This window comes from Herpailurus yagouaroundi, unplaced genomic scaffold (assembly GCF_014898765.1).
Source record: "Herpailurus yagouaroundi ecotype Mexico unplaced genomic scaffold, PumYag 181, whole genome shotgun sequence".
In the NCBI taxonomy this organism is placed as follows: domain Eukaryota; kingdom Metazoa; phylum Chordata; class Mammalia; order Carnivora; family Felidae; genus Herpailurus; species Herpailurus yagouaroundi.
Genome location: NW_024412412.1, coordinates 3,551,834 through 3,564,014, shown reverse-complemented (window position 1 = coordinate 3,564,014; position 12,181 = coordinate 3,551,834). Strand labels below are relative to the sequence as shown.

At 41.5% G+C, this 12,181-nt stretch overlaps 1 protein-coding gene across 1 annotated transcript in view; it reads left to right on the top strand.

Moving 5' to 3' along the window:
* The window catches only part of CSMD1 (CUB and Sushi multiple domains 1), a 1,645,367-nt gene that overhangs the window by 404,737 nt on the left and 1,228,449 nt on the right, over positions 1-12,181 (top strand). The gene's annotated exons all lie outside the window — the stretch shown is intronic.

Sequence of the window (12,181 nt, the reverse complement as noted above, 5' to 3'; positions counted from 1 at the left end):
AGTGATTACGGTGTGTTCTAGGTTCTTGGGATATATCCGTGACAAAAAGAAGCAAAGATTGTTGCCTTATATTCCACTGGGGGAAAGCAGACCATTAACGATGGATTTAATAAGTATCCTATGCTAACAGTGGATCAATATTATACATTAAAGGAGAGCAGGATAAGGGGTAATGGCAGGGATAGGGTGGTAAGTGGTCGTTTGCACTATAAAACAGCATATTCAGGAAAGGTCTCATTCATAATGTTATACAGGGACAAAGATTTGAGGGAATGGGGGTCTTAACCAATGGGAACAAGAATGTGTATGTAGGAAAATCGAAAACCATCTTGTTTCAGGGGTGGGGTAGTAGTGAAAACTTCAGAAATATTCACAAGTAAGATTGACATTGCTGTTTTTAACTAGGATGGTATTTCCAGACAGGGTAGGCATGATGCTGAATGTGAGACACTCTCACAAGTGATAGGATGTGGACACATAGATTGCAGAGGACTCTGTGCAAAGGACTCTGTGCAAAGGACTAGACTAGGAATCAAGACATGCAGGTCCTCAGAGGTGTCCCGTTGTCTATGTGCTGAGCAAATTGTGCGGGTCATGGAAATCACTGAGATCAGTTTTCAGAACAATTTTTGTTGCTATAAAAATTATCCCACTTGCTACAGAAAATTGGGAATGCCTATAAATATAGTGATCTCGAAGCACAAAAACTTATCATTCCACAATCAAGCTCTTCTATTTATTCACCTGACCATCAGTAACTCATCTATATGCCATCACAGAGAGCCAAGTTAACCTGAAAATAGGGGGAAGTTATTTTCAAAGAATGATTTAAAAAATTGTTATGCATATTTGATTAAGGTTTATTTATTTTTTAAAAAATGATTATTTATTTATTTTGAGAGTGTGAGAGCAGGGGAGAGACAGAGAGAGGGAGAGACAGACTCCCAAGCAGGCTCTGTGCTGTCAGCAAAGAGTCCATCAAGGGGCTCAATCCCACGAACCATGAGATCAGGACCTTAGCTGAAATCATGAGTTGGATAGACAGCCGACTGAGCCATCCAGGCGCCCCTTGATTAATGTTTATGTGTAATAATATATGGGTGAAAATATTCATTCGGCTAATTTTTCAAGTTTCTCCCCCAGGAGAAGAGAAAAAAAATAATGTGTACTGTTTTGTATAATAAGGCGATATAATTTTAAAGGTATGTAGAGTGATGCTATGGGCTTTCTTACCTTCTACAGTGTCTGCAATTTCTATGTTAAGCCTTTGGGCTTCTGAATTTTAACAGTTCTTACACGTTTTCAGAAGATTTTTGTGGTAAATGTACTGATATAAAAATGTAAAAGAAAATGTGTAATAAAATAATTCTTTTGCATATTATATAGGTAATAATGTACTCAAAATCTACTCTTACTTTACTTTTGACACTTATATAACACAGTGCTATTTAAGGAGAGTACTTGTTATTATTGTAAGAAATTCTTAAAAGGTTTTGCTTCTTTGGCCACTAAAACAAAAAGTAAATATCTACACAAAAGGAGAAAGTTAGAATGCATAAATATCATTGAGGTAAACATGATTGCCAAGGAGGCTGTTAGGTGGGCTCTGGGTAGTTCCTAAGACAGAACCCTGAAATCTGGACATAGTCTCCAGTTCTATGATTGACCCTATATTGTCCACAAAAGTAAATTCAAAAACTCTAGCAGTGTTTTTTATGGCTGATTAATATTATAATTTTTGTATATGTATATATGTGTGTGTGTGTGTATTCCCCTTTGTATATTCCATTTTCAGCACGCACACACACACACACACACACATATATATTCCACTTCATATATATATATATGTGTGTATATATATATAAATATATATATATATGAAATGGAATATTACCCAGCCATAAAAAGAGTGAAATTTTGCCATTTGCAATAACACGGATGGACTTAGAGGGTATAATGATACACGAAACAAGTCAGTTCGAAGAGACAAATACCGTATGATTTCAGTCATAGGTGTCGTGTCAGAAACAAAAGGAAGAAAGAAAAAAAAGAAATGAAAAAATAGACTCTCAAATACAGAGAACAAACTGGTAGTTGGCAGAAGGGAAGTAGGTCAGGATGCGTGACATAGATAAAGTCTAATAGTCCACTTACCATGATGAACACTGATTAATGCATGAAATGGTGCAATCGCTATATTGTCCACCTGAAACTAATATAACACCGTATGCTAGTGATAAGTCAGTAAAAAGAAAAGCAGAGCATCTTTATGAAAAAAGAGTAGGTGCTGAGGTAGCCGGCACAATGGGCTGAGTATTAGTTGTTGTGGTAATAAGCTAAAAGAGAGTCCTTCATTTTTATAAGGATTCTTCTGAAGAAACTGTATTATGTGACATAAAGGAATGTGAATGGGAAAGTCACACTGATAAGATGGTTTATATATTTTCCTCTTTACTGCATGGTTCGTGGGGATACGGCCCTTGTCCCTCTTGTCCACATTTACCTTCCTAGGACTGGAATAATATTTGGCACGTAATTGGTCCCCAGCCAATATTTGTTGAATAGGAAATTGATTAATTTTTCATTTTTCCATACCTTTTCTATGTTTTTCAGTAATATCTATATTCTTTCCCATAAAGGTCCTTTGAAGAAAGATTTACGCATTAGAAGGTGTGAAAAAATGACTGTTCTTGGCTATTTCTAAGAGTGTCCAGCTCTAAACTCTATGAATATTTGCTTAACGTTCAAATGCCCTATTTCATTTTTCCTTTGCATTGCCAACTTCCTTGACTATTCTATGGAACCTATTTTCTTTATTTTTTCAATAATTTTTCCATCAGTAATAAACTTTTTTCTTCATATGTAATATATTGTTAGATAATAATACTACTCTAATCTTCTGGTTTCTCATGGTACATATTAGCAAGCTCATTAATATTTGATGTTAAAATCCCTATGCATTTACTTTAATGCACTGCCTACTATTTTCCTCCTTAAAAAAATGAATTGATTTAATTTTTGTTGCTTTTTCTTGTCTCAACTTTTGCAGGAATCTGTTCCTGCTATGCACACCTAGATCCATCATATTCTAAGAGGCAGTTCTAAAGAAACATTTGAAAGAAAATTCTTATAACACATCTGAAGTAAAAATTGCAAATTTCAAAATCAAATTACATTTTTAAAAAAAAATTATCTTTATTTTATTTATTTTATTTTTTTGAGAGAGAGACAGAGTGCAAGTGGGGGAGGAAGAAAGAGGGAGACACAGAATCCCAATCAGGCTTCAGGCTCCAAGCTGTCAGCACAGAGCCCAACGTGGGGCTCGAACTCACAAACTGTGAGATCATGACCTGAGCAGAAGTCGGATGCTTAACCGACTGAGCCTCCCAGGCACCCCTCAAATTACATTTTTTAAAAAGAAAAAAAAATACATAGTATCTTCATAATCAGGACCACTCCATAATTTTCAGGGTCCAGTGATAAAGCTCTTTGTTCACAAATTATTATGAATTTAAAGAGTAAAACAGTAAGCCCTGTGCTGGGCACTTCTAAGAACTAGCCCAGGTTGCACATCCATTAAGCCATCCCTGTCTATAGCCCTAATGAGCTATATGGTTTAGAGACAAAATGCATCTTAATAAATTGGGGAAATCATCAGCTAAAGTGCCGTGCGTGAAAAATATACCTTGTAGAGGTGTAATTATCTGGTTGTACATATTTGTCAATATTTTGTATGCCCTATTTTGTTAAGAGAGAAAGGAGATCTGAAAACAACAGAATTAGGTACAGGGACTGACACGATCACCAAGAAAATCATTTCTTATCAGATAACTTAAAGACAGAGCGTCACATGAAGAATATATCTTGTGGTTCAGAGGACATGGACTGGGTCTCTGGTCTTCCGTGGGCTGGAGCTTTCAATGAAAAGTTGGAAATAAGCTTTTGGCCAGAGGCAATAAACTATTTGTGAACCCAGATTTGATCAATCTGCCCCCACACTTGACATCATGGCCTAGAGAGACCATGGAATGGGAAGCAGCTGACTGTAGGCTCTTTATAATGAGTTTTGTTGGTTAACTTGGGCCCCTGGTGTCTGCGGTAGGTGGCCTGTACCTTTATTACTGCTTAAAGTGGATCACGCTCACAGAATGGTAGGCATGGGGGTCTATGAACTCTCTCCCTCTTTGGGTCTCTTTCTTGATCTCCCTTGGTCCCCCCTCATCTCTGTCTCTTGCTCCCTCTCTTTAGCCCCACCCAGTCTCCCTGTGTCTCTCTCTCTCCCTCTCTTCTTCCTCTTGCCCTCCCTCCTCCCCTGCCTCCCACCCTCTGTCTCTCTCATTCTCCATCTCTTTATATGGAGTAGGCATTTGAAATTTGGACTGTTATGATTCATTCCAGGCAGATGAGAAAAACACTCATAATCCAAATTTTCTACTCTAAGGAAGGGAGATTTTCTATTTTAACTATATATGTGATTGTTTTTGCAGTTTATCAATTTGCTTAACTGCAGGCTTTTGATTATTTTAAAGCTTATATACTCTTAACCTTAGTAGCAACAAATTAGAGGACTTCCATTTTCTTAGATACGTCCGATATTGCGCGTCCTTAGGGTATCCACTTGCAACAATCCCAGAAGGAAAATTTTGAGGCTTTCTTCTGGAAAGTACTCACTTGGCATATTTTAGGGGTGCGTTGTGATTAGAAAATAATATATACCCCCTTCTCCTTTTTAACTAGTAGAATTCTTCAGGCTGAAAAAGGTGTCCTTGTGGTAACTGAAATAAAAATAGAAATTCTAGAAATACAGTGTGAAAATAAGGAACACAATTTAAGTCTGTCTTACAAAAACTATGAGTTTTTAGGAGCATATGTGATTTTTAGTCAAGCCTTCTGGGTGGGAAATCTACAATAGTTGATATTTATGTGGCATTTTCCCATTAAGCCTGAAAGAAAGGAATTACCCTGATTTAGCTTGAGAATACTCTTTGCGCTCTCTTTTAGTATCAAAGTCATATATCCATAACTGTTTTGCTTTCTATTGGACATGAATCTAAAGACCCACTTTCTGGCTAACGTCATCCACCTTTATAAATAGAAGAACATCTAGGGTGCCTGGGTGGCTCGGTTGGTTAAGTGTCCGGCTACGGCTCAGGTCATGATCTCACAGTTTGTGGGTTCAAGCCCCGTGTCGGGCTCTGTGCTGACAGCTCAGAGCTTGGAGCCTGCTTTGGATTCTGTGTCTCCCTCTCTCTCTGCACTTCTCCACTCATGCTCACTCTCTCTCTAAAAAGTAAAAAAATATATATATTAAAATTTTCCAAAAAATAAATTAGAAGAACATCCTTCATAATTGCTTCCACCTGTTAGAATCTTGGTCCCCGTGGCTCCTGTCACCTGTGACGCATGGTAGCAGTCGTGCTACATTCTGCACGGCACCTTTCTCAAAGACACTGTGGTGGCCAAACACCCGTGCCCTGGTTCTCACTTGAACGTTTCGAATTAAGCTGTTCATGCTGCAACCGCCTGGTCTACCCAGGCGAAGCCTGGGTGCTTTGGCCAGAAATTTCCACAGCCACGTGTAGCACCAAGTCCATGGGCATAGAGTGGGAAGTCCATCCTTATAGCACTTAGAAGACATCTTGGGTGCAGATGCCTGGGGCAGCCCACACTGCAGCTACTCGGATATTAATATGCCTACAACCCAGCTAGGATCTTGCCGACATGCAGATAGTCACTCTGCAAAGAGCCTGAAATCTTGCATTTCTAACAAGTTCCCAAGCACTGTGGATGATTCTCGTTGGCAGACATTGCTTTAGGTAGCCAATTCTCATGACCAGTATGTGTCAACAGGAGAAAACAACACCCACAAATCAAAACAGTAACAACAATTCTGCTCTGTTCTCTTATCTATATTTATTGTAAGGATGACCCTATTTCCTCTATGTTTGTTTCTCCTTCCCTGGGTTTTAAACAGAATGATGACTTGGATGGATAGGTGTTTTCCTTTGTTTGCTTATGGACTCGGGTTGTAGACGTATCGTGGCATGGGATGGGAATTTACTCAGGTTGTAATATGGTGCATGTGTGTGCTTTAAGGAGCTATGATGATTTCCACTGTTTTCTGTGGCTAGGGAAGAACTCATAAAGTAAGATAATTTATTTACCCATATCTTCATTTATCAGTTACCTTTCTTTCCCTCTTTATTTTCTCTGCTGACCAACAAATACAAGCTCACCGTCTAAAATTGGTTCATTGCTATGTTGAGTGGGCAGAACAGATTAGGAGTTCCATTGGGGGGGAAGTATAATGCATAGAAGGAGGCAAGGGAGATACGGTGGGTTAGCAGAAGAAGGGTTCTGAGCCCAGATCTGTTTCTTAGGCTCCTGCACCCCTAAGCATGGGCTTTAAAAGATCTCACACAGCCCTTTCAGATCCTGTCAATTGCTTCCTCCCCCCACAGCAGTCAGGATTGGTTCATAAGATCAGGTAAGGAAAAGACCCGGGCCCATCTTCTCCACGTCCCCGTCTCCCCTCACGGCCGAGATGATGGCCTTCCCTCCTTCAGGCATGAGCAGAAGCCTCCGTGAAAACCCTTTCAGGCCTGCCCCACTCAAATCACTCAACTTGTCTGAATCTCCACACTGAGCATGTTCTGGATCCCATTCTGAGTCCTCACTGCAAGTCTGACTCTAGCCAAAGAAAAATACTATTATCACTGTTAAGAAAAGGTTATTCAAAGCACTTGTGAAAGAATGGGGAAGCCGAATTTATTTCAGACCATGGCTACAGGTGTGGGGTCCACTGACCTTGAAGTCTTGCAGCGGGGCTGAGAGATGGGGCTCCTCTCTGACCACGGTGGGCCGAGTGGGGACTTCGAGCAAAGGAGAGGGGTTGGTCAGGGGATGGAAATCACCAAGATGAAACACCAGGAGTGGGGTGGGGGCTCTGGCTAAACGGACCTAACAGGAGTCTTGCTGAGGACAGCCCCGGTGGTCCGACATCACCTGCAGGTGGTGGGGGGATCAGGAACCTCATCACCCATCAGGGCGATTCAGGTTTTACGGAATTGACAGGATTCTAAGACTGGGCAATGCAGATGGGAAGATGGAGTCCCAAACGCCGGATCTAGTTGAGAAGGAGCTCGGGGAGACTGAGTAGAGTCAGAGAGAGAATCGTTATCCCTCTTTCACTCAGACAAAACCTCAGCTACTCTGGCCTCTTGTTCCCTTTTGTGACTGTATTTTATAAAAATTGTGTATTCTCACTTTTCACTCAACATTTTGTATTTATCATATTTTCTGGGCTTTAAACATCTTTAAAGCATCCATTTTAATGAGTATAATATTTCATCTAATGCTTTATTATAGTTCACCTAATGACTTCACTAATATTCAGATGTAGATTGTAATTGAAAAGTTCCTCCCCAGCCTCCTCCCAATAAAGGAACAAATTCTATTTCTCTGTGGGGCTGTTCAGATCAGGCTGTACAGCTGAGCGCCCTCCAGGGGTGTGGCCTGGGCTCCACTCACTGGATGGGGAGCCCTGCCTTGGTGTCTGTCTGTCACCTACAATAAGGAGTGTCCATTTCGAGGTACACAGAGATGCCGTTGGTCCAGCAGCAGCCTGGTCTGTATCTATCTCTATCTCTGTCTCTCTCTCCATATGTGTGTGCATGCACACACACACACACGCGCGCACACACACACACACACACACACACACACACATATATCTTTGCTCCTGTTTCTGAGGCTTTCTTTAACACAGCAGATAAGGAAGAAGGAGAAATCTAGTTAAAAACGTTTTTAAGGTACTTAATAAACACTGGAAAATTGCTCTCCAGAAGTCTATACTAATTTATGCTTACTACAATTGGCCTATTACAGCTTGAAGTATTATGATAGATTTTATTCGTTGCTCATTTGCTAGGGGAAAAGTGTTTTCTTGTTTAATTTACAGCTCTTTGATTACCAGGGAGGTTGCAGATTTTCATGTTTACTAATCACTTGTAATTACACCATTACGAATTTTCTCTTCTGCCCTTCACCCTAAAGCCTTCACGCATTACAGTGTTTATAAAGACTGGCAATTTCTTATCTAATTTCTTCAAAAAAATCACAGTGCATTCCATTGAAGATTTTTGTTAATCTATCATTTCGAGAAGTGAATCTACTTTGGGAGACTTGTGTTAATGAAGACCTATATAATCTTTAGAGCATTCTGAGAATTCACACCGAGGCACAAATGTTGCCGAATTCTGCAAGTCGAGGTACCCTCTTTTGTTTCTGGTAGATAGAAGGCTTAGAAATAAGGGGCATGTGAACTTGTCTCCTTTGTTTAAGACCGTGTTGCATTTTGATCCCTTGACAACTTAAATTGGATCGAGTCAATTGGTAAGAGGCGAGGAAAACTTGTGGCATGAACGACATCTCTATTTCTTGCATTCTTTCTCCTTCTTTTTCTGTTTCTCTTTTAAAAAGCGCTGCCAATTTCATTTCTAAAAAAGATCTGGACGGAGGAAATACCACCGTTCTCTTTGGAAGTTGAGCACCGAGTTATTCTCCTCAACAATCTCGTGCACTTGTGTTTCAGGTATTTCTTTAGGGCCTGCTTTGTGCCAAGCATCGGGCAAATCCCTAGATGTACAGTGGGGAGTGAGGGGGCACTGCCCAAAAAGTGTGCGGTGCTCTGAGAAAGTATGACAGGGGGCACTGATTAATTAAGGCAGTAGGGTTTCCCTGAAGACCTAATATTCACAAATGAGAAAAGAAGATGAAATAAGTTAGGCAAACCATATTCATCGTGTAACTAGAAGTTTGTGCCCTTCGACCAGCATCTCCCTGTTCCCCCTCCCCCAGCCCTTGAGATTACCATCTGCTCTCTGTTTCTATGACTTCTTTTCCACATAGAAGACCTGGATGGCATGGTGACTACCACTGATAATAACAATGTGTTGTCTGCTCGAACTTCGCTTAGAAAGTAGATGGCCATTGTTCCCACATGCACATGTACACACACAAAATGGTGGCCCTGGGAGGCGGTGCATGCATTCATTATTGTGATTGTGGTAATCATCTCACATTGCATACATTTTTCAAAACCTGTGTCACTCACCTACCACACCTACAATTTTTATTTGCCAACTGTATACTTCAGTAAAGATGGAAAAAGGCAAAAGCGTGAGGGAGTGAGTTCTAGGAGGTAAAAACGCCTCATGGTATGGCTTGGCATGAGATTGTTTTGGGGCTGGAGGCTAATTGAACGGTGTTGAACTTTGTTCTTTGTGAGTGGAAAAGTCACTGATAGCGTCTGCATACAAAGTCCAGCCCTGGATTTTATTTGTTTAGGAAGACTGGCTGCAGTGAATTCGCAGGGATGAATTGGTGGCGGACCAGTTGGGAGAGAGTGTCAATCAACCAGCTGTGTTTGCACTGAGATGTTGGGGGGAGAGACCCGAACTGACCTCCGGGACACCTGGAAGGTGTAACTGTCAGAACGTGGTGGCAGATGAAGTGATTTGAAGTGCTCACTTTTCTTTCCAGCACAACACATGTGAATGAATAAATCAGTCTCTATAAGCAAATGCCTACTCCCTCATGCATACGACAGATAAGCGGAAAGCGGGGGAACATGTAATTTTTGGCTCTTACTTATAAGAAAAAAAAAAAAAGAAATACAAAGAGGACATGAAAAAGAAAGGGAAGGCTAAAGTTGGAATCAGCTTCATTTTAAAGATTTTGGTAAATCATGAATACGTTAGGAGATATTAGCCAGAAATGTGTGAGGTTGATATTTGCTTAGAGGTGCTGAAAATGGGATTTGATTTGGAGCTGAAAGACAACAGAGGGCAAGAAGAGACACTCAAGAAGCTTCTCCAATGAAGTGAGTTTCCAAAGCACTGCTTCCCCTCTCAGCTTTTTCCAGAGGATGTGGGAGTGAGTTCCTAAAGTGAATTTTGAAGTCTGAGGAAAAAGAGTGGGATAGCATGCTCTGTGGTGACACTTGTTGGGGGGAGAGGAGCCAGGATGGGGGTGCTTTCCTTTAGAAAAGTTGCAGAGGCACCAGAAGGTTCAAATGTCCTAAATTCATTCCAGGGACAAAAAAATAATCTGAGGCTCCCCATAAAAATGCTCTAGTAAATCCTAGGATGGGTTTGCATGGTCCATGTACCTGGGGAAATCCCCTCCTGTGGACGCTTTAAGGCAAGTTGTCATTAACTCTGCATTGTTGCAAAAAATTAACTTACAAACCCCTAGAAATAATAACTGTCCACCAAAACAGAATGGCTAGGAATGAGTCCTTAAAGTACTTCTGGGCCAGTCACAAAGCCAAGTGAGTAGATGCTACAAGTAGCCTGACCACACTAACCAGACCCGCAATGGGATTCTGAGTTTAGCAGGTCGTCTTATTTCTGCATGAAATACTGTCTCTACTTTGCCACAGTGCTTCAGACACTTCTTGGGTTTGGGCTCAAGTCATGATCTCATGGTTGGTGAATTCGAGTCCCGGGTCGGGCTCTGCCCTGACGGTACGGAGACTGCTTGGCATTCTCTCTCTCATCTTCTCTCTCTGCCTCTTCCCCCCTCATGCTGTGTCTGTCTCTCTCAAAATAAATAAACTTTAAAAGACTAAAAAAAAGAAATAGTGTGTGACATAAACTTTGAACTAATTGAAATTAATTTTATTGGGGGATTTTCAATACATCAGCGAAACCAGACTTTAGAACCACCGATGTAGACCATCCCCCAACCTTTTCAACCAGGCTGACAGGGTCAAGGAATAGCCTTATCAACCGTCCACAGGCCACAGTAAAAAAAAAAGTACAGCGTGCTATGTTTCGGACTTGTGATGAATTTAACTAAAAGATCAAAAAACACACGGAGTCTTAAGTTGTCTTATTAGCCTTTGTAATATTTGCACTATTTCATTCGTTAATCCTCTCTGTGTAGAAAATGGGACCCCTTCATGATGGGGAAGTTAAATAATGTGGGTATATTACTTACCTAGTAATTGTCACTGCTAGAATCACCCCCAAATCTGGGCAACAAGGGGATTTATGCTCTTAGTTCCTAATATCCCTCTATACCTAAGGGACCACTTTCCCACCTCTGCTATTTATATGTAACTCTAGGGTGGAAGCCTGGGTGGCTCAGTCAGTTAAGTGTCCCACTCTTGACTTTGGTTCAGGTTACAGTCTCACTGTTTGTGACCTTGAACCCCGCGGCAGGCTCTGTGCTGACCGTAAAGAGCCTGCTTGGGATTCTCTCCCTCTCTCTTTGCCTCTCTCTGCTTCTGTCTTTCTGTCTCTCTCTCTCTCAAATAAATACATAAACCTTAAAAAATTGGGGGAGAAAATACTAGGGTAAGCAGTAAGCACTCATGATGGAGTGCACCTTGGGTGGCCCCATCAATGCCACCAGCTAGGGCCCTCTGATGTATTTGTGACACATTCCTGAGCCCAGGCACACTTAGGGGAGACTACCCCATGCACTCCGAAGAGATGCCTTCTGGAGAGTGGGAAGCACATTCCTTCACTTCCGTCTTCCACACAGAAATAGTCACGGGACCCGGCCCTGAGAAGACACTTAGCCCATGTTACAGAGCAGGGGTGTTCGTGTCTACGTGCTCTCCTTCTGAGATAGCCTTTGAGGTGGCAGGTCTGGATTTACCAGACATTTTTAGGTTCCGAGCAAAAGAGACTGAAACACTGTCTAAATCTTCAACCCTTGATGGTCTCGTGGGCTCTTCCAGAGTGGGGGAACTAGACCAAAACTGAGGAGCTTGTGTACTCAGGGCCACTTGTCCAGGCCCAGTGGGGCCGGGCATCAGACACGTGGGAGGGAGCCCTCTGTCACTCTGAGCCATCCTCGGGGACACTCCTAGAGGCCTCCAACATGGTGATTACTGAGCTGTGCGCTGGGGCCTACTGATGCAGATACAGACTCTTCCCCTGAAGAAACTCAAAGTGTGACCCTGAAAAGACACCTAACATGCTAAAGTTTCCCTTCCTTTTAATGATCACTCAATGTAGCGTGGTTTAAGGTTCACAAGTAAAAGAGTTCAGGCCAGGTTGCCTGGGGTCAACTTCTAGTGTGCCACTTATACACTGCTTTGGCCTAGGACAGATCCATTAATTCCATTATCTGAAGGCTCTCTCTTTGGAAAAGTAGGTATAAT